Raw genomic sequence first — 23,466 nt, 5'->3', positions numbered from 1 at the left:
TCCCCATAACCTTTGATCCCATTCGCCACCCAGACAGCGTTGATTACAGGAGATCGACCGCCGCATCTTCCCAGGCTAACCGGGGACGGAAAATAAAAGCTGCCTGTCTCAGTGATACCCACATTAAAGTGAGGGAATGGGACTGCTCTCCAGAGAGCCAGCATGGATATGATGGACCGAATGGCCACTTTCTGTGCTTTATGACTCTATCCCAAGCACGGATAAAATTATCTCAATAAAACCCGTGGATTGGAAAGTTGGGTTCGTGTTTCCTTCATCAGAGACATTGATCTGTCTGTTCTTCGCTCAAAGTCCCTGTCCACGCTCTGGCTGCTATTTCCATCAATTCTCTCTTTATCTGACACGCTCCGATAGCTGCCGTTTCTCTTTCTGTTCCCCTTTCCTCGGAACCTCAAAAAATATTCAGCACACAAACGAGGAGGTGGAGTGTAAGCTGGAAACACTCCACAGCTGTTGAGAGACAGATAGAGATAGAGGCCAGAATTCTCCCATCCGCCTGCCTGCCCGCCCGCCACGGGAATAGGAGCGGGCGAGGGGCGGGCGAGGGGCGGACCATAGAATCATAGAATCTACAGTGCAGAAAGAGGCCATTTGGCCCACTGAGCCTGCACCAACAACAATCCCACCCAGGTCACCCAGGTCAGTGACCCAAGGCCGCAATCAAACCCAGGTCCCTGGCACTGTGAGGCAGCAGTGCTAACCACTGTGCCACAGTGCCGCCCCATGGGAAGGTCCGTTGTCCGCTGGTGGGATTTTACGGTTTTGGGACAAGCGAGGCCATAAAAGCCCGCCATCAGGCAGAGATAGAGATAGAAGGCCTGGGTAGAGTGCTCTTCCGGAAGGTTGGTGCAGACTGAATGGGCTGAATGGCCTCCTTCTGCACTGTTCGGATTCTTTGGGATTATGTTTTCATTTCTTTTAAATGAAAAATATGGGCAAAACTATGAACAGTGTTTATGGGGATGAGAGGGTGGGAAAGGGGGAGTCCCGGTGATTCTCCCGATTCCTCAGTCGATGTGCGGGGTTGTTCTGACTGAATTGACGAAACCTCCTCCAACAATTCTGGTTTGGAACTGAAGGGATGGGCAGCAGAGGTCAGTCACCAACTCTCCAGGATTGCCCTGGAGTTCTCCAGCAATTGAACTGCAACCAAAGATCAGAGGAGAAATATTAATTTTGGTTTGAATATTTTCATTGGCGATTGTGGGGGAAAAGGCTGTTAAAAGTCCGAGATTTAATCCAATTGGGTGACAATTGGATTTTGCTCCCTTTCCAGTCGGTGGTGGGAAAGTACGGACACCTGGAGAGTGACGGCAATGTGACAAAACCTCCAGGAATACGTCCACCCCATAGTTGGCAACCCGGCTGGAAGTGCTGCAGGTCCCCTGAGCTTGTGATAGTGAGGTGGGAGGTTACCCATCGAGCCATCATCACCAACACAACATTAAAGTGACGTTTAGGCGGCCAATGCAGAGAGGAATTTGCCATGACTTCCCCTTTCATTTTAATTATAAAATATCCCATATTGTTCCTGTAGATGGCAATATGTTTAAACTAAACGCAAATCTCCACAGAATCGGCCCAAGTAAAAGAGAGTGTGGAATTGCAGACAAAGGACTGATGTTTAGGTTTCTGGAAAGGGCCGTCAGATTAGCAATTAACAAGCTGGAGAGTTGTGTGAACTGTGCATTGCTGGTTCAAGGCTAGTTAGAGACATTCCTTTATTGTGAGGCGTTTGGTGGGTTGTGACTGAGTGTAAAACAACCATTGACTAATCCCATAGAATCCCCACAGTGCAGAATGAGACCATTCAGCCCATAGAGTCTGCACCGACTCTCCGAAAGAACATCTAACCCACATCCCCACCCTGTCCCCCACGCATTTACCATGGCTAATCCATCTAACCTATTCACCTTTGGACAATAAGGGACAATTTAACATGGTCAATCCACCTAACCCGCACACCTTGGGACTGTGGGAGGAAACCGGAGCACCCGGAGGGAAACCCACGCAGACACAGGGAGAACGTGCAAACTCCGCACAGACAGTGACCCAAGGCGGGAATCGAACCCGGGTCCCCGGCGCTGTGAGGCAGCAGTGCTGACCACTGCGCCGCCCTTGTAGCTATTGCAGTTGTACCTTCAGCTACCCGGGCCCTAAGCTCTGGGATCTCCCCCAATCTCTCCTCCCCACTGCGCACACCCCCACCCACCACCTCCCCCCTCACATTTCTATATGTCTCTTGTCCTTTGGGACCTTTCTTAAAACCTACCTCTATTATCACCTGTCCTAACTCTTTACATGGCTCCCTATCATTGTTTGTGTGATAATGCTGTTGTGAAGCATCTTGAGAGGGTTTGCTACATTAAAGGTGCTATGCAGTGTGTATGACACACACGCACACACACACTGATCAAAGCAGGACCAGGTTGCATGGGGGAATAGTAGATGTTGTTAATGGACAGATGGTAGGGTTGCTGTTCTGAAGCAATGAGGTTAAACGCGCACTGACATTGATTAGCAATGCAGCTGTGTAAAGGAGTTCAGGTAAAACAATCCAAAACACCAGAGAGCGATCCCAGAAGCTGGGTTTCAGCCACAAATATCAATGCTGGCTTTGATGATGTGGCTGATAAAGCCCCAGTTTTGAGCTTTTGGGATTATTCTTCACCCAAAGGGAAATGGATAAAGAAATGACTTCAATAAAGGCCGAGCTTACACCGAACAACAATTCCGCCTTATCTTCAGTGTTGTATCTGGAGCAAATACTTTAGTCTGGTGTCTGGTAAAACCATCATCAGCTCGATAACAGCAAAGGGAATGTCTGAGATCTTGCTGCTCAAACTGATATGAAACAGTGGTGGTAATTATGCCCTCAGGCATCTCAGTCCAAAACAACAACTTGAATTTATATAGCGCCTTTAATGTAGTAAACCCTCTCAAGATGCTTCACAGGAACAAACAATGATAGGGAGCCACGTAAGGACAGGTGATCATAGAGGTAGGTTTTAAGAAGCTTCCTAAAGGACAAGAGAGGTACAGAAATGCGAGGTGGGAGGTGGTGGGTGGGGGTGGGGGGGTGGGGGGGGGGGGGCGTGCAGTTAGAGGGGAGGAGAGATTGGGGGAGATCCCAGAGCTTAGGGCCCAAGCAGCTGAAGGTACAGCTGCAATAGCTGCATGGGCGACACGGTGGCACAGTGGTTAGTGCCAGGGACCCGGGTTCAATTCCTTGGGTCACTGGGAGTCTGCACATTCTCCCCGTGTTTGCATGGGTTTCCTCCGGGTGCTCCGGTTTCCTCCCACAGTCCGAAAGACGTGCTGGTTAGGGTGCATTGGCCGTGCTAAATTCTCCCTCAGTGTTACCCAAACAGGCGCCGGAGTGTGGCGACTAGGGGATTCTCACAGTAACTTCATTGCAATGTTAATGTAAGCCTTACTGGAACAATGATGGACATCAACTGCAGCTGGTGACGCTCCGGGAGTGAGGGAATCCAGAATTTTCTATAGGTTGTGATTTTCAGATTTCAAAGTGATTCCTGATCAGCTGTTCCCCCCCCCCCCCCAGACTGATAATCATCTGACTCCTACAGCAGTTACGGTGCTGGACTCAGAATCAGCAGCTCAGTACTAGCTGTTGGTACAGCCGCTAACACAAACGGGCTGTGAGACATTCTTTCCGATGCAGTAATCTGAGCTCATTAAATACTCCCATCCCACAAAGAAAACAAGCAGAGGCAGACCCAGAGAAAAACAATATTACTTATAATTATAAACCTCTCTCAAACAGCATGAATAGTGTCCCTGGGATTCTAGTTAATAGGTTAGTACACTGCAGGGATCAAGTTTAACACAAATCAGTGGACTTCAATTTTTCTGGTACTCCCAGCAGGCACTGGGGGAGTGTTGCATTGCCAGAGGTGCCATGTTTCAAACGAAACATTAACCAAAGTCCTGTCGACCTTCACTGGGCTATTTGAAAAATAACCAATACTTGTTTCTCAACTAGCATCACTAAGTGGTAATTGGTGGCACGGTGGCACAGTGGTTAGTGCTGCTGCCTCACAGCACTAGGAACCTGGGTTCGATTCCCGACTTGGGTGACTGTCTGTGTGGAGTTTGCACGTTCTCCCCATGTCTGCCTGGGTTTCCTCCTGGTGCTCCGGTTTCCTCCCACAGTCCAAAGATGTGCAAGTTAGGTGGATTGGCCATGATAAATTGCCCCTTAGTGTCCAAAGGTGTCTAGGTTAGGGGGATTAGTAGATTAAATGTGTGGGCTTACGGAGTTAGGGTGGGATAAGATGCTCTGTAGGAGAGTTGGCGCAGATTCGATGGGTCAAATGGCCTCCTTCGCACTGCAGGGATTCTATGATTCTATGATCTGATTATCATCACATTGTTGTTTGTGGGAACTTGCTGGGCAAAAATTGGCTGCAGCATTTGCTTCAGTCATAGGAATGTAGGAATGGGAGAAGGCCATTCAGCACCATTCAATTAGATCACAGAACAGGACTTTAGTTGGATGTCCTGAAACAGAACAAATGGACAAGTAGGAGAGGACAGATTGAAGGAACTGGGGCTGTTCTCCTTGGAGAAGCAAAGGTTGACAAGAGATTTGATAGAGGGATTCAAAATCATGAGGAGTCCGGATAGAGCAGGGATGTATTGTTGGGGCTGTATGAGGCTCTGGTCAGACCCCCATTTGGAGTTTTGTGAGCAGTTTTGGGCCCAATACCTAAGAAAAGATGTGCTGGCCTTGGAGGGAGTCCAGAGGAGTTTCACAAGAATGGTCCCAGGATTGAAGGGTTTATCATATGAGGAGCAGTTGAAGAGTCTTGGACTGTATTCGATGACGTTTAGAAGGATGACGGGGGATCTAATTGAAACTTACAGAATACTGAGAGGCCTAGATAGAGTGGACGTGAAGAGGATGTTTCCACTAGTGGGAGATCTCGAGGGCACAACCTCAGAGTGAAGAGACGCTCCTTTAAAACTGAGATGAGGAGGAATTTCTTCAGCCAGAGGATGGTAAATCTGTGGAACTCATTGCCACAGGGGGCTGTGGAGGCCAGGTCACTGAGTGTCTTTAAGAGAGCGATAGTTAGGTTCTTGACTGATAAGGGGATCAGGGGTTATGGGGAGAAGGCAGGAGAATGGGGATGAGAATCATATCAGCCATGATTGAATGGCGGGAGCAAACTCGATGGGCCGAATGGCCTGATTCTGCTCCTGCATCTTATGGTCTTATGAAACTGTTTCTATTAGTGGGAGGATCAAGAATGAGAGGGTTCAGATTTAGGGTTCTTGGCAAAACAGTCAATGAAGACATGAGGAGAAACATTTCCACACAGTGAGTGGCTAGGATCTGGAATATGCTGTCTGGGAACATGGGGGAGACAGGTTCAACCATGGATGTGCAAAGGTGGATTGGATCATTAGCTGAAGGGAAATTACTAGGGGGTAGGGAAAGGGCGAGAGAGTGAGGTTAGCTGAGTTAGTTTTGCAGAGAGTCAGCACAGACGGGCCATCGGACCTCCATTTGTGCTGTAACCATTCTGTGATTGTATATCTCTGTTCTTCTTCAGTACTGTGCTCAAGTAATCCCTTTTACTCAGACTAGTGTCTGACCCGCAACCACCAACATTCTAACACCAAAGCGGCTCAAGGGGCTGAATGGCCTACTGTTCTCACTATTTCCACCTGAAAACAGTCCCGTCTCCAGACACAGACTGGGTTTGGAAAGGCGGTATCTGTGACTACCCTGTTGTCTGTGTTTCTATAAAATCACCGTTCAGGTATGCAATCTCCACCCACCCACCATGACGGACTACCTCATGGAGTCAGCAACAGAACAGAAACGTGTGAGAATTTTAAAGATTGTTAAAAATGACAAGAGGTCGGGAATGATCAGCTGAAGGGAAGAAACAGATGTTAGCCACAAGAATAAATTTAAACATTCAGTAATTCCAGGGTTTTGCAAACACAGTGTGGCCCTGGTGAGACTTGAACAGTTTACCCAGAAGTGTTTTATTTGCAGCCAGGGACAAAAATCAAAATTTCTGCTAATATGCGGTGCCAACTCCGCAACATTTAAATAGCACCAGTGATGTGGTAAAGTGCCCCAAGGCGCTTAACAGGAACGTCATCAGACAACAAAGGAAATTGGATAGACATTTGAGGGAAAAATTCAGTCCTATGACTTGACAAACTCTGACACAGAAAACTCTTGAGGCTGCAGATAAATGTCATAGTTGAGACTGGTAGTCTTTGATTAGGAAAGGGGTATTGAGTGAGTTAAGATTCAGACCAGTCATGGGGCACAATCTTACCAGCCGTTCACGCCCCGCCATCGCTGCAAGTGAGGACGGAGAATTTGGTGCTCAGCCAAACCTTCATTCACTGTAGCGGGACCAGAGAATCCCACCAGCGTGAATGGCTGGAAAATACTGCCCATGGTTTAACTGAAGGGCAGAACAGGTTTGATAGGCTGAAGGGCCTCTGTCTGTTCCTATGTTTTTACCTGTCAAAGATGTTATGGGATATTCTTTAGAAATAAAGAGTCTCTGATGTACCCCGGGCTATAATGTACACTCCCAAGATTTGAAATCCAGCCACAGCCATCATTATTGATCCAGACAGGGCTAGTGATAAAGTACCAATCGCACAGATTTTATACAGTGACAGCCGTGCGTACCATCTACAAGATGCACTGCAGACGCTAGCCAGCCCTCCTTCGAAAGCAGCTTCCAAACCCGTGGCATCTACCATCTAGAAGGACAAGAGCAGCAGACACATGGGACCACCAGCACCTGGAAGTTCCCCTCCAAATCATGCATCGTCCTGACTTGGAAATATATCAGCATTCCTTCGCTGTCGCTGGGTCAAAATCCTGGAATTCCCTTCCCAACAGCACTGTGGGTGTACCTACACCACAGGGACTGCAGCGGCTCAAGAAGCTGGCTCACCATCACCTTCTCAAGGGGCAATTAGGGATGGGCAATAAATGCTGGTCTAGCCAGCGACACCCACATCCCGTGTTCAAATATTTAAAAAATCACAATGAACATTCCAGGGTGTACCCTTTTGAAACTTTCCAGCCTTATACTAAATAACTTCAAAAGTTACTTTAGCCAATAATTTTGGAGTTAAGGATGACCAAAGATTTCTATCCTGCAACTTACAATCCTGACTAACCCCACGACATTTCTTGAAATTCTATACAGTCTCAGGAAAGCAAACATATTCTGTGAATCAGATTGGTGCTGGTGGAGCCAATAGAATCAGCTGGTTAGCCCTGAACTAAATGCACATTATACCCCAGAATTCATTGCCTGTTAAATATTACAAATAATTCTGGACAGATGTTGCTGCGATACAGAAAATAATCCTCTCCATGGTTCGACGGTCAGAGATAAATTGGTTGATCTTCATTCTAATAGCCAATGATGTCATTTGACTGACTACATAAGAACATAAGAACTAGGAGCAGGAGTAGGCCATATGGCCCCGCAAGCCTTCTCCGCCATTCAATTAAGATCACGGCTGATCTTTTCATGGACTCAGCTCCACTTACCCACCCGCTCACCATAACCCGTAATTCCTTTACTGTTCAAAAATTTATCTATCCTTGCCTTAAAAACATTCAACGAGGTCTCAACTACTTCACTGGGCAGGGAATTCCACAGATTCACAACCCTTTGTGTGAAGAAGTTCCTCCTCAACTCAGTCCTAAATCTGCTCGCCCTTATGTTGAGGCCATGCCCCCTAGTTCTAGTTTCACCCGCCAGCAACTTCCCTGCTTCTATCTTATCTATTCCGTTCATAGTCTTATATGTTTCTATAAGATCGCCCCTCATTCTACTGAATTCCAATGAGTATAGTCATTAAGGCATATAGACTGAGTTGGATTACTGTCCAATGACTCACAAGCATCCACTGCCTTTGGTGAAGGACATGAAGAGGCAGATTTCTCTTCAGGACCCCTCAGACTGGTTGTGCATGATTAGGGTTTTATATTTTTGGGGGAGGTGACGGCCTAGTGGTATTATCGCTGGACTATTAATCCAGAAACTCAGCTAATGTTCTGGGGACCTGGGTTCGAATCTCGCCATGGCAGATGGTGGAAATTGAATTCAATAAAAAATATCTGGAATTAAGAATCTACTGATGACTATGAAACCATTGTCGATTGTTGGAAAAACCCATCTGGTTCGCTAATGTCCTTTAGGGAGGGAAATCTGCCGTCCTTACCTGGTCTGGCCTACATGTGACTCAGAGCCACAGCAATGTGGTTGACTCTCAACTGCCCTCTGAAATGGTCTAACAAACCACTCAGTTCAAGGGTGGCTAGAGATAGGCCATAAATGCTGGCCCAGCCAGTGACGCCCATGTCCCCGTGAATAGAAAAAAAATTGCCGAAATCGGGAGGTTATAGCATAGCAAGAGTAAAGGGACCTCGGTGAATGAGGGACCAACAGCCCATCTTGTAATCCAATGAGATTTAAAAATTGAGAAAGAAACCAAGGAATGACAGAGAATGAATAGAATGAATTAGAGTCAACTCAAGTACAGAAAGGAAAATAAAGAGAGTGATAGGAATGGTAACAAAACAATTAAACATTTCAAATTTGAGATTTTTAACATCCGGCAATCTAGAAAGTTCAGAAAGTGAAGGGATGAGATTCCAGATTTAAGAAAAAAGAACAAAGAACAGTACAGCACAGGAGCAGGCCCTTCGGCCCTCCAAGCCTGTACCGATCATGATGCCCTAACTAAACTAAAAAAAACCTTCTGCCCTCACTCGGTCTGTATCCCTCTACTCCCTCCCTATTCTTGTACCCATCCAGATGTCTCTTAAATGTTGCCAATGTGCCTGCTTCCACCATCTCCTCTGGCAGCGCGTTCCAGGCACCCATCACTCTCTGCGTGAAAAACCTCCCCAGGCCATCTCCCTTAAACTTTTCCCCCTCTCACCTTGCACCTGTGCCCCCTTGTAATCGACACTTGCACTTTGAGGAAAAGCCTCTGACTATGCATTCTGTCAATGCCTTTCATAATTTTATAGACTTCTGTCAGGTCTCCTCTCAGCCTCTATCTTTCCAGTGAAAACAATCCGAGTTTATTCAATCTCCCCTCATAGTCAATGCTCTCGAGACCAAGCAACATCCTGGTGAATAGTAATAGTTGACTTTCTGGGCCAGAGGGATAGATTGGCAATCATTAATAATTATCATGTTGTTAAAAGGTTGCTGACATTGTTAATTACCAGATGTAATTCTTGGCGGCAGGTTTAACAAATATGCAAGGTAGGGACTCCATGAAGGTCAAGTGGTCATTAAGGATGAGCTGCCATGTTTGTGATGGCACAAACCATTCTGTGACTTGCGGCATTTCCCAGTTCACAGGGTCTCCCCTCCTCACTGCAGGTTGCTGCGATTTTGACATCAGTAACGGTGAGTGTCATTCACACACCATCACTCTTTTAGGAAAAGCTGAGCTCAGGGAAGGTTCCTGCAGGTCCTGTCCCGGTCACTGTTCAGTTAGTGAGTGCAGAAAGAAAGATTTGCAATTTTTATAGCAACTTTCATGACCTCAGAAAGTTCCAAAGTGCTTCACACCAATGATGTTCTATTGAAGTATAGTCGCTGCTGTGTTGCCAGAAATAATTTGAGACAGTTAATGTGGTGCACAGCAAGCTCCCACCAACAGCAACGAGATGGTGACCAGATAGTCACCGAAATCCTATTGCCATTCACGTTGGGGGGATGTTACAGTCCCACCAACGGCCAACCCCCATCCCGGGTTTTCCGGTGGCAAGGGATGTGTCCAGCGGGAAACCCCGTTGACAATGGGGCGGCACGGTGGCACAATGGTTAGCACTGCAGCCCCACAGCGCCAGGGACCCGGGTTCAATCCTGGCTCGGGTCACTGTCTGTGTGGAGTCTGCACGTTCTCCCCGTGTCTGCGTGGGTTTCCTCCGGGTGCTCCGGTTTCCTCCCACGCTCCAAAGGTGTGCAGGTTATATTGATTGGCCGTGCTAAATTGCCCCTTAGTGTCAGGGGGGGTAAATATGTGGGGTTGCAGGGATAGGGCCTGGGTGGGATTGTTGTCAGTGCAGGCTTGATGGGCCAAATGGCCTCCTTCTGCACTGTAGGATTCTATGATTCTATAGCAAGACTGCAAGATCCTGCCGCTGCGAAACAACCATGGAGTGGGAGAAAACTCGTACCCAATATGTTTCAGCTGTCTTGGTTGAGGGATAAATATTGCCTGGGATGCAAGGGAGAACTTCCTTGCTCTCTGTTGAAAAGTAGATGTGGGATCTTTTACATCTAGCTGAGAGGCCCTTGATTCATTGGTAAGCCTGCATGGCTGATAGTGCCACACTCGCTGCACTGGAAGTGCGGGTCTGGATTAGCCTGGGATTTTGAAACTAACATTTTTGGGACAGAGGCCCAGGAGAGGTGAGAGGGCAGGGTTGACAGATGGGCAGGGGCGGGCACAGGGCTGATGATGAGCCTGGGCTTGACTGTAGTAGATGGCGGGATGGATCAGTGACTGGTTGGTGTTTATATGGGAGAGGGCAGTGCTGGGCTCCAGCTGACAGGGAACTGTTGCTCCAGAGTCAGGACATGTAAAATCAGAGTGAATCAAGAAATCTTTCCTACAAAACTACAAAAGTTCGTGAACGTAGCCCAATCCATCACGCAAACCAGCCTCCCATCCATTGACTCTGTCTACACTTCCTGCTGCCTTGGCAAAGCAGCCAGCATAATTAAGGACCCCACGCACCCCGGACATTCTCTCTTCCACCTTCTTCCGTCGGGAAAAAGATACATAAGTCTGAGGTCACGTACCAACCAACTCAAGAACAGCTTCTTCCCTGCTGCTGTTAGACTTTTGAATGGACCTACCTCACACTAAGTTAATCTTTCTCTACACCCTAGCAATAACACTACATTCTGCGCTCTCTCGTTTCCTTCTCTATGAACGGTATGCTTTGTCTGTATAGCGCGCAAGAAACAATATACTTTTCACTGTGTACTCATACATGTGACAATAATAAATCAAATTAAATCAAATTGCTTTTGAAAGAATTGCTGGTTATGTGAGCTGGAAGGTTCAATATTTGAATGTGCTGGGGGACCATTGTTTAATAAGAATGAGAACATTCCTATGCTAATTCAACTTTATAATGCACAGATCAGGCCATCAGGAAGATTGCATGAATATTGTGGAATTGTGTTCTTCCAGTGAATGTTGCTGCAGGTGGAATATTTCAAACTGAAACAGAAACAACTTCTGCAAATTGCTTCAAGTTTCTGTAATGCAATTAAGCACTCCATCCCTTGGTTTCATGAGGTGATTTAACTAATGTGCCACTAAGCTGTTTATGTCTAGAGCAGTTGGTAATTTGTCCCAAAGCGGTGGAGAATAAAACAATCCGATAATTGGTTGTCAACCTGACATATTGGCTCTGATGTTGGCAGGGGTGGGTTTACAAGTGGGGCTTTCAGAAGGGTTTGCAGAAGCCCTGGCTTCCTCGCACACTGCAAAAATCTGACTCTGTGCTGGACGTCTTACTTCCCTGACAGGATACTTGCCCAGACATCAGCTTGATTGCTGGGCTTGGCTTCCAATCAAGCGGGGAGCCTCTTGGAATAGGCCTCAACTGAACGTAAGGACCAGTGGGACCTTCATCTGGATTTGAGATGCAAACGACTCAATAATATTGCACATAAGAAGTCACTATATCATGCAGGGGGAGAAGGAGGCCATTTGGTCCATCACAGCTGTGCTGGCTCTTTGAAGGAACTATCCCATTAGTGCCATTCCTGAAACTAGCTGACGCTGAGTATAAATGCTCCTTTATGTGTGTGTCAGCAAAAAGGGAGGGTCCATAGGACTAACCGTCTTCAAGAGGAGGACAACAGGAAAGCAAATGGAGAGACTCTTCTCCGATCCAGCAGAAAGGACTGACTGATTAACAAGAGGAACAGTTATGCAGCGAGACACATGGACTAAAAAAGAGAAGTCGAACTGAGAGTTTAAGTTTAAGTTTATCTGTTAGTGTCACAAGTAGGCTTACATTAACACTGCAAAGAAGTTACTGTGAAAGTCCCCTAGTTGCCACACTCCGGCGCCTGTTCGGGTAACACTGAGGGAGAATTTAGCACAACCAATGCACCCTAACCAGCACGTCTTTCAGACTGTGGGAGAAAACCGGGGCACCTGGGGGAAACCCACGCAGACACGGGGAGAACCTGCAAACTCTGCACAGGCAGTGACCCAAGCCGGGAATTGAACCCGGGTCCCTGGCGCTGTGAGGCAGCAGTGCTAACCAGAGAGAGAATGAGGAACAGAAAGAGAAATTCTTTGGACAAGCAAGAGCAAGAGAGATGGAGTGAATATTAGAGAGATCCACCCGCCTCTTAACTTAGGTGTGGTTCATTCCAGGGTTTGTATCGGAAAGTGATTGAAGAGATGCAAGTAAAACAACATGTTTGTGCAAGAAATCATTCTCGCAATCTGAAAGAAACGTCTCAAGATGATTAATGCTTGGTGCTGTGCATTGTATTGTATGTAGATTCCCAGCCTGTATTTTAAATCCAAATATATGATAATATAGTCAAGGAACAGAGCAAATCCTGCCAGCTGATTGGACAAAGACAAAATACTGCCGCTGCTTGAAATTGTACAGACAATGCTGGAAATACTCAGCAGGTCTCTCGGTAAATGTGGAGAGATAAAACAGAGAAAATGGGCGGGATTTTCCAGCTGCCCTCACCCCAATGCCGGAAAAACCTGTCCCAGGCCAACGGACCTTTTCTGTGTCCCACCTGCTACAATTCCCAGAGGAAATACCAGGGACCCAGATTCAATTCTGGCCTTGGATGACTGTGTGTGTGGGGTAGGCGGGGTTTTCTTCGGGTGCTTCAGTTTCCTCCCACAGTCCAAAGATGTGCGGGTTAGGTGGATTGGGCCGTGCTAAATTGATGCTCAGTATCAGGGGTTTAGCAGGGTAAATATGTGGGGTTATGGGAATCGGGCCGGGTGGGATTGTGGTCAGTGCCGTCTCAATGGGCCGAATGGCCTCCTTCTGCACTGTAGGGATTCTATGATTCTATGGAACCCGCGCAGACACGGGGAGAAGGTGCAAACTCTACAAAGGCAATTACCCAAAGACGGAATCCAGCCCAGGTCGCTGCGCTGTGAGGCAGCAATGTTGACCACTGCACCACCATGCTGCCCTTTTTGTTTGATAACAGTCCTGTAAAATAATGTTTCACTGAGTTAACCCTGACTCTGACCCAGACCCTGACCCCGATCCTGACCCTGACTCTGACCCTAACCCAAACCCAAATCCTGACCCAGACCCTGACCCAAACCCAAACCCTGACCCAGACCCTGACTCTAACCCAGACCCTGACCCTGACCCTGATCCTGACCCAAACCCTGACCCTGACCCAAACCCGAACCCTGACCCTGACCCTGATCCTGACCCTGACCCTATCCCTAAGCCTGACCCTGACCCTGGCCCAAACCCTGACCCTAACCCTGACCCTGACCCAAACCTGAACCCTGACCCTGACCCTAACCCTAAGCCTGACCCTGACCCAAACCCTGACTCTGACCCTAACCCAAACGCGAACCCTGACCCTGACCCTAACCCTAACCCTGACCCTGACCCAAACCCAAACCCTAACCCTGACCCTGACCCAGACCCTGACCCTAACCCTGACCCTAACCCTAACCCAAACCCCAACCCAAACCCTAACCCAAACCCTCTCCCAAACCCTAACCCTGACCCTGACCCAAACCCTAATCCTGACCCTAACCCTGACCCTAACCCAAACCCTCACCCAAACCCTGACCCTGACCCTGACCCAAACCCAAACCCAAACCCTAATCCTCACCCAAATCCTAACCTTAACCCAAACCCAAACCCTAATCCTCACCCAAATCCTAACCCTAACCCTAACCCAAACCCTAATCCTCACCCAAATCCTAACCCAAACCCAAACCCTAACCCTAACCCTAACCCAAACCCTAACCCTAACCCTAATCCTAACCCAAACCCTAACCCTCACCCTCACCCAAACCCTAACCCAAACCCAAACCCTAATCCTCACCCAAATCCTAACCTTAACCCAAACCCAAACCCTAATCCTCACCCAAATCCTAACCCTAACCCTAACCCAAACCCTAATCCTCACCCAAATCCTAACCCAAACCCAAACCCTAACCCTAACCCTAACCCAAACCCTAACCCTAACCCTAATCCTAACCCAAACCCTAACCCTCACCCTCACCCAAACCCTAACCCAAACCCGAACCCTAACCCAAACCCTAATCCTAACCCAAACCCAAACTCTAATCCTAACCCTAACCCTAACCCTAACCCAAACCCAAACCCTAATCCAAACCCTAACCCTAACCCAAGCGATATAGAATCACAAGTTGCTATTCTGGTTTAATCCCAATGTAAATTGGCAGCAAGAACACATCTGAGTCTTAATTCCATCACCAGGGGATTGTTATAACATTCCCAATTCCTCCAGCCTACAACGTAGGTTAAAGCTGGGAGTTTCTGGACCTTGCATCCACATAGGGGTAATCACACCCTGTGCCTGACTATAGAACAGCGATTGCTGATTTCTCTAGGAATATGAGGAAGCTAATTGCTGAAATTTGATTTCAGTAACGATTATTTATCGACAGTGAGTCTACTTGCAGCATTTTATATGAATGATATGATTCACTTTCTATTACGGTTGGGGAGTGAGCTTTTTTTAACAATTTGTTGGCAGGCCAGACTCCAGAACATTCACGTGTTACGTTGCGGGGCATTTTTCACATTTTTGGGTTTGAGCCCAAGTGAACCTGCATGAAGAAACTGATTCACTCCAACAGCCCCGCAGACTGTGATTGAAATCTTTTGTCTGTAAAGGACAAGTCATTTCATGCATTTCTTCAGTGTAGCTTCCAGAGTCTTTGTGTTAATTCCTCTTCCCCCAGGGAGACAGCTGCTCCTTTAATCTGTGTCAAACTGCGCTTCGTGCACCAGCTCCTTGGCTCCCAATATCAGAATTTCTACTGACTGAGGAAGCTCGTCGTGTAAGTGATTGTTCAGTGTTGGAGGGTGGGGAACTGCATGTTTGTATCGAGGACTCTGTGTATACATGTGTGTGCTGGAGAGTGTGTGTGCTGGAGTGTATGTGTGCTGGAGTGTGTGTGTGCTGGAGTGTGTATATGAATGTTGGAGTGCATGTAGGACTGTGTTTGTCTACATAGGGGTATGTGTAGATATAGGAGTGTGTGTGTGTAAATGTATAGGTGTATGTGTGTGTAGGTCTGTGTGCATGTGTGGGAGTATGTGTATAGGTGTGTGCATGCATGTAGGAGTGTGTGTGTGCATAGGTGTGTGTATGTTTGTGTGCGTGCCTAGGTGTATGTGTGTTCACATAGGTGTGTGTGTGTTTGAGTGTGTCTGTGTGGGTGTTTGTGTGGGTGTGTGTGTTTGTGTGGATGTTTGTTTGGGTGTGTGCGTGAGTGTGTGTTTGTGTGTGCGTTTGTATGTGAGTGTGTGTGTTTGTGTATGTGTGCGTAAGTGTGTTTGTGTATGTGTCTGTGTGTGGGTGTGTATGTGTGTATCTGTGGGTGTGTGTGTGTGTGTTGGTGTGTGTTTGTGTGTATGTGTGTGTGGTTGTGTGTGTGTGTGTGTTTGTGTGTGTGTCTGTGGGTGTGTGTGGGTGTGTTTGTGTGTGGGTGTGTGTGTCTGTGGGTGTGTGTGAGTGTGTGTGTGTGTTTGTGTGTGTGTCTTTGTGTATGTGTGGGTGTGTGTTTGTGGGTGTGGGTGTGTTTGTGTGTGTGTGGGTGTGTGTTTGTGTGTGTGTGTGTGTGTGTTTGTGTGTGTGTGTTTGTGTGTGTGTTTGTGTGTGTGTGGGTGTGTGTGTCTGTGGGTGTGTGTGTGTGTTTGTGTGGGTGTGTGTTTGTGTCTGTGTGTGTGTTTGGGGGTGTGTGTGTGTTTGTGTGTGTGTGGGTGTGTGTGTCTGTGGGTGTGTGTGTGTGTTTGTGTGGGTGTGTGTGTTTGTGTGTGGGCGTGTGTTTGTGTGTGTGTGTTTGTGTGTGTGTGCGTGAGTTTGTGTGTGTGTGGGTGTGTGTGTGTTTGTGTGTGTTTGTGTGTGTGTGGGTGTGTGTGTCTGTGGGTGGGTGTGTGTGTTTGTGTGGGTGTGTGTTTGTGTCTGTGTGTGTGTTTGGGTGTGTGTGTCTGGGTGTGTGTGTGTTTGTGTGTGTGTGTGCGTGTGTGTGGGTGTGAGGGTGTGTGTGTCTGTGGGTGTATGTGGGTGGGTGTGTGTGTTTGTGTGTGTGTTGATGTGCCTGTCTGTGTTTGTGTGTGTGTGTGTGTGTCTGCGGGTGTGGGTGTGGATCCTTCAGATCTTTTCTCTTGGTGCTTTGGAGTATGAACGGTTTGGGTGATGAGAATTGAAACCAAACTGTCTCAAACGTCTCTTTGAAGAAGCAATGCTGATTCTATCACTGAGGTTTCACACAGCTTCTCATGTATTTGAAAGGAAGGGAATGTAGAGAATGAAGCTGGTTTCAGTGTGGCACCGTGTGAAATGTCTAGACAACTGTGTCCTCACCGGTAATTAATATAGAGATAACTGCGAGTGTAATCTTCACGTTAACACAGTATCAGCTGGGCACCTTGATGGCTGAATGGCTGAAAGAAGATAGACTTTGTTTATACAATATCTTTCCATCACTTCCTGAGTATCTCTCTTCCAGTTGATTGGAATTGCCTCACTGGCTGAGTGGCTCCTCAGTCAGATTTTAAAATTCTTGTCTTTGTTTACAAATCGCTCCCTGGACCTCGGACCTCCCCATCTCCCTAACCCCCTGTACCTCATAACCCTCTGAGAAAGTTCTGCTCTGGCCTCCTGCCCCCTTAAGACAGAGATAAGGAGGAATTTCTTCTCTCAGAGGGAGTGAATCTGTGGACTTTTTTACCACAGAGGGCTGTAGAGGCCGGGTCACGAAGTGAGTTCAAGGCTGAGACAGACAGATTTTTAGTCATTCAGGGAATCAAGGGTTTTTGGGGATAAGGCGGGAAAGTGGAGTTGAGGATCATCACATCAGATCAGCCATGATCTCATTGAATGGCGGAGCAGACTCGATGGGCCGAATGGCCAACTTCTGCTGCTCCATCTTTTGGTCATGTGGTCTGATCCTTGATTTTAATTGGTCCATCACCTGGCACCTGCGTTTTCAGCTGCTCAGCCTGTAAGAGTTCCCTAAACACCTCTCACTTGTCCTCCTTTGCTCTTTATGGACTTGTTCTTTGACCAAGGTTTTGGTCACTGGTATTAACATCTCCGTCCATGGTCCAGGGTTACATTTGGTTTGAAATGCTGCTGTGAAGCAGCCAGGGATGTGTTATTACTTGAAAGGTGTTGCGCCAGTTGTTGTTATTGTTGTTGTACAGGGGCGGCAATGTGAACATTCCACAGCCCAGTTGATAAGATTTCTTTCTCTGGCAGGAGTCTGTTTTTTCACAATGTGATTATCGTCTAATCTCGATTCCTACTGATTCGAAATGTTCATAGAAACATAAAAACATAGATAGGAGCAGGAGGAGGCCATTCGGCCCTTCGAGCCTGCTCCGCCATTCATTACGATCATGTCTGATCATCCAACTCAATAGCCTAATCCTGCTTTCTCCCCATAACCATTCACCCCAAGTGCTATATCCAGCCGCCTCTTGAATACATTCAATGTTTTGACATCGACTACTTCCTGTGGTAATGAATTCCACAGGCTCACCACTCTTTGGGTGAAGAAATGTCTCCTCATCTCCTTGCTAAATGGTCTACCCTGAATCCTCAAACTGTGACCCCTGGTTTTGGACTCCCCCACCATCAGGAACATCCTCCCTGCATCTACCCTGTCTAGTCCTGTTAGAATTTTATAAGTCTCTATGAGATCCCCCCTCATTCATCTGAACTTCAGTGAAAACAATCCTAACCCAGTCAATCTCTCCTCATACATCAGTCCCGCCATCCCCAGAATCAGCTTGGTAAACTTTTGCTGCACTCCCTCCAGAGCAAGAACATCCTTCCTCAGAAAAGGAGACCAAAACTGCACACAATACTCTAGGTGTGGCCTCACCAAGGCCCTGTATATTTGCAACAACACATTCCTGCTCCTGTACTCAAAACCTCTCACAATGAAGGCCAACATGCCATTTGCCTTCTTTACCGCCTGCTGCACCTGCATGCTCACCTTCAGTTCTTCAGATTGGATCGAAATTGTCAGCAGATGTCGCCAACCTCAGAGTTGTGGAGTTCAAATCTTGTGGTCTGGATCCTGCAGGCTGGGGGGGCCTGAGCTGGACAAGGAGTTTGGAATTCCAAGGTCAATAGATGACATTGTCACCTTGTCGGACAGTCTCTGGGAAATCCGCTCCTGCCATTGGCTCCCAACAGCGATTCCTCACTGGCTGACCAATGAACTGGTGGCCAAAGTGAAACGTGCTGAGTGCCGCTGGGGGGGCGGGGGGGGTGGGCGGGAAGAGGGCAGGTGTCAAGACAAATGAGGGCGCGAATGGGTGGGCAAGTGGGCGAGTGGGCAGGTGAGGAGGTGAGCGGGTGGACAGGTGAACAGGTGAGCAGAAACTGAGGTCCCTGAAGTCCAACAGTTACTGTGGATCTGCCTCGGAGCTCCAGTCTTGACCCAAGAATATTCGCGCAGACAGAAAATGCCACAAACGATCTCAAACCCAACTCCAGAGGCAACGTTCCAAACTCCTCAATCTTCAAACGCCTCCTGGGAATTTTAGCCTGTCCCCTGGATCAAGAACAATGCAAAAACATCCAGGGAGCAGGCGATAACAGAGACGTCATAGTCTTAGGTTAAGAGGCAGAAAATTTAAAACAGAGTTGAGGAGAAACTACTTCTTCCAAAGGGTTGTGAATCTGTGGAATTCACTACCCCAAAGCGCGGTGGATGCTGGGACAGTGAGTAAATTTATGGAAGAGTTAGACAGATTTTTAATTGGTAATGGTTATGGGGGGAAGGCATAGTGGATGGCACGGTGGCACGGTGGTTAGCGCTGCTGCCTCACAGTGCCAGGGTTCCGGGTTCGATTCCAACCTCAGGTCACTGTCTGTGTGGAGTTTGCACGTTTTCCCCGTGTCTGCGTGGGTTTCCTCCAGGTGCTCCAGTCTCCTCCCATGGTACAAAGATGTGCGGGTTAGGTTGATTGGCCATGCTAAATGGACCCTAGTGTCAGGGGGATTAGCAGGGTAAATATGTGGGGTTATGGGGATAGGGTCTGGGTGGGATTGTGGTCAATGTAGACATGATTGTAGACATGATGGGTCGAATGGCCTCCTTCTGCACTGTAGGGATTCTATGATTCTAGGAAAATGAGGATGAGGAACATATCAGCCATGATCGAATGACGCGATGGGCCGAATGGCCTAATTCTGCTCCTGTGAATTTATGAACTTGTATAAAGTTTCCCTGGTCGATTGGCACATGCACTAAGTGGAAAAGTGCACAGGCCGCTAAAAATCCCAGTCGATCAGGGCATTAATTGGTTTCACTGGAACGTTGATTGTCGGTGGGGGTGTGCAGGAGTCAGGAGCGAGCCCGCAGACTGTGATATGGTGCGACATCACCTTGACGTGGCGACGCCTGTCCGACATTTACTCACGCGAGTTTGTGCTCCTTCAGGTGGGCCGTGCATCCAATCACAGCGCGTGAGGTTCTGGCCATTATTTCAAAATAGAATACGTCAAGGTTGGTTTGGCCACGTTCTAAAGCATGAGAACTTGCTGGAGGAGGTGATTGAAGGAAGGTCAGAGAGATATAAACCCAGAGGGAGAGAGGTTTCACACTTGCCTCTTCCAGAAGTAACCACGGTGGCACAGTGGTCAGCACTGCTGCCTCACAGGGCCAGGGACCTGGGTTCGATTCCCGGTCTCAGGTGACTGTGTGGAGTTTGCACATTCCCCTCGTGTCTGCGTGGGTTTCCTCCGGGTGCTCCAGTTTCCTTCCACACTCCAAAGATGTGTAGATTAGGTGGATTGGGCAATGCTGAATTGCTCCTTAATGTCCCAGGATGTGTGGGTTGGGGGATTAGTGGGGTAAATGTGTGGGGTTATGGGGATAGGGCCTGGGTAGGATACCCTGTCAGAGAGTTGGTGCAGACTCAATGGGCCGAATGGCCTATTCTGCACTGTGGGGATTCTATGGAAGAGTAAGGGAGCCATCCCCAGTATCCAGTATCAAACAACATCACTAAAAAAAAAGCAGATGATCACAATCCTGTTTGTGGGATCTTGCTGTGCTCAAATTTGGCTGCCATGTTTCCTGTGTTACAACAGTGACTACACTTCACAAAGCAGGATTGGGAAGCGTTTAGGATGGGAAAGGCACTAAATGAATGCAAGATCCTTCTCTCCACTCCCGAGTACTCGGTATATCTCGTTAACTGGGACGGTGAGAAACAGAAACCTTGAAGGATTTAACGCAAAATATTTGAATGAAGGAGAGTGTGCTTGTGCTTGAGTGGGGGTGAGGGAGGGAAGTGTTGGTGAGATCTGTCCTTCTCCCCCCCAGTGCCTCGCTCCAATAGTCCCTGGCGGCCCGTGCTGCTAATTGCTTTCATTATCGAATCCCATCATTAGAACTGTTGCGAGAAGTTGTTGCTGTTGTTGCCATGGCAGCTGAGCTTGGCAATGGTGGGTTGTCAGCTTGCCCTGTGCACCAGAGGAAGCTGGGAGGGTGGGATTGGTCCGGGGGTGGCTGGGTGATTGAACAGCTGTGATCTGAAACATGGAGCATCAAGGGAATAATCTTTGTATGTTTTCCATTTTCTCCCCACATATGGCTTGAGGAGTTTTTTTTCTTACGCTGAAACCCAGGCAGCTGGCTTGCAGAGTCTACGTCAGTGAGTTACCAAAGCAGTGTGGCTTGCTGATGACTGACGGGCCTGTGTAACCAGAGCGAGGGTGTGCACATGGGGTTTTTCCCTGAGCTGGTACAGAGGACAGTTTAACCATTAACACGCTGCGCTGTTAGCAGTGGATTATTGACAACGAGAATTCATCCTTCACCAGCAGAACCAGCCAACACAATGATAAAAAGAGACCTTTATGAAGGCCCCTGTCGAGGTGAATCTGAGCATTACTATCACAAATTGTTAAAGCACAGGAGGAGGCCATTTGGCCCATCGTGCCGGCGCTGTCTCTCTGAATGAGGAATGCACCCTGTGCCATTCCCCCACCTTTCCCCCAAACCCAGTATCCAGTATCAAACAACATCACTAAAAAGAAGCAGATGATCACAATCCTGTTTGTGGGGTCTTGCTGTGCTCAAATTTGGCTGCCATGTTTCCTGCGTTACAACAATGACTACACTTCACAAAGCCGGATTGGGAAATGTTTAGGATGGGAAAGGCAGTAAATGAATGCAAGATCCTTCTCTCCACTTCTGAGTACTTGGCATATCCTTCCTTTTCAGATAATGATCCAATTCCCTTTCTGAATGCCTCTATTGAACCTGCCTCCACCACATGCTCAGGCGGCGCATTCTACACCTTTTTAAAAATTCATCCGTGGGACATGGGCGTCGCTGGCTGCCCAGCATTTATTGCCCATCCCTAGTTGCCCTTCAACAGAGTGGCTTGCTAGGCCATTTCAGTGGCTCTGGAATCACATGTAGCCATGATGTGGAGATGCCGGCGTTGGACTGGGGTAAACACAGTAAGAGTTTGAACAACACCAGGTTAACAACACCTGTTGGACTTTAACCTGGTGTTGTTAAAACTCTTACTGTGTCACATGTAGGCCAGACTGGGTAAGGACAGCAGATTTCCTTCCCTAAAGGACATTAGTGAACCAGATGGGTTTTTTTCCGACAATCGACAATGGTTTCAGGGCCATCAGTAGATTCTTAATTCCAGATATTTTTTATTGAATTCAAATTCCACCATCTGCCATGGCGGGATTCGAACCCGGGTCCCCCAGAACATTAGCTGAGTTTCTGGATTAATAGTCTGGCGATAATACCACGAGGCCATCACCTCCCCTCAACCTAACCCACTGGCCTTTCCTCGTGTCTCCATTGCTTCTTTTGCTAATTATCATGAATCTGGTTCTCGATCCACCCAACAGTGTGAACACTTCACACCCAATGAGAGAGCGCGTGTGTTCGTTCACAAATACAAACATATTCTCTCTCCCCACCCAATCAAACCTCTTCATAATTTTAAAGTGCCACCCATCAGCCTTCTGGACGGCACAGTGACTGGTGGTTAGCACTGCTGCCTCAAAGTGCGAGAGACCCAGGTTCAATTCCAGCCTTGGGTCACTGTCTATGCAGAGTTTGCATGTTCTCCCCGTGTCTGCGTGGGTTTCCTCCGGGTGCTCTGGCTTCCCCCCCACACTCCAAAGATGTGCAGGTTAGCTGGGTTGGCCACGCTAAATTGCCTCTCAGTGGTCCAAGATGTGTAGGTTAGGGGAATTAGCGGGGTAAATATGTGGGGTTACGGAAAGGACCTGGATGGAATGCTCTGTCAGAGACTCGGTGCAGTCTCAATGGGCCGAGTGACCTCCTCCTTCTGCACTGTAAGGATTCTATGATTCTGCGTTCTACAGAAAACAGCCCCAGCCTGTCAGTCTTTCCTGATGAGTATGAACTCTCAATTCTGATATTATCCTTGTAAATCTTTCTTCCACCTACTCCAGTGTTTCCATGTCCAAAGCAGGCTGTGGGCCCATGAAGGAGGCCCACTCCCTCCAAGCACCAATAGAGATGGCCTTTAGAATGTCAACTCCAGCTCTGCGAGGAGTAATCTGATCGAGATGATACATCAGGCCAGATGTGTACATGAACGGAGTGGGAATGGACGGATACAAAAGAATGGTCTAGTTTGGACCAGGGAGCGGCACGGGCTTGGAGGGCCGAAGGGCCTGTTCCTGTGCTGTATTGTTCTTTGTTCTTTGACCAATTTATTCTGATCGACCAACAGAAGCAGTAATGGACTGGTCAACCATTTTCCCTGTTAATTCTGTTTAATTGATGTGGCAATTGGTAATCACAAGATTCTGGGCACAAACTTCAATCCACAATTTGAGTTCAAAGTCTAGGCAGATTATCCCTTTAAGGGCAACACAGCAGAGTAATGTCATAAAAATAGAAAATGCTGGATAAACTCAGCAGGTCTGGCAGCATCTGAGGAGAGAGAAACAGGGTTAATCTTTTGAGTCCATGTGACTCTTCTACAGAACTGTAAGGGTAAAGGTCACCTGGCCTGGGTGACCAATCAGGATTCAGAGTGGGGAACCACTTCAGGGGAAGGAGTTCTCCTAGGCTGAGGTTTAAAGTTTAAGTTTTAAGTTTATTTATTAGTGTCACAAGTAGGTTTACATTAACACT

General features: G+C 47.7%; 1 protein-coding gene across 26 annotated transcripts in view; it reads left to right on the top strand.

Annotated features, from left to right (window-relative positions):
- Positions 1 to 23,466, top strand: part of phldb1b (pleckstrin homology-like domain, family B, member 1b) — a 334,696-nt gene that overhangs the window by 40,651 nt on the left and 270,579 nt on the right. The gene's annotated exons all lie outside the window — the stretch shown is intronic.

This window comes from Mustelus asterias, chromosome 27 (assembly GCF_964213995.1).
Source record: "Mustelus asterias chromosome 27, sMusAst1.hap1.1, whole genome shotgun sequence".
Taxonomy (NCBI): Eukaryota; Metazoa; Chordata; class Chondrichthyes; order Carcharhiniformes; family Triakidae; genus Mustelus; species Mustelus asterias.
This window is presented reverse-complemented; position numbering and strand designations above follow the sequence as displayed.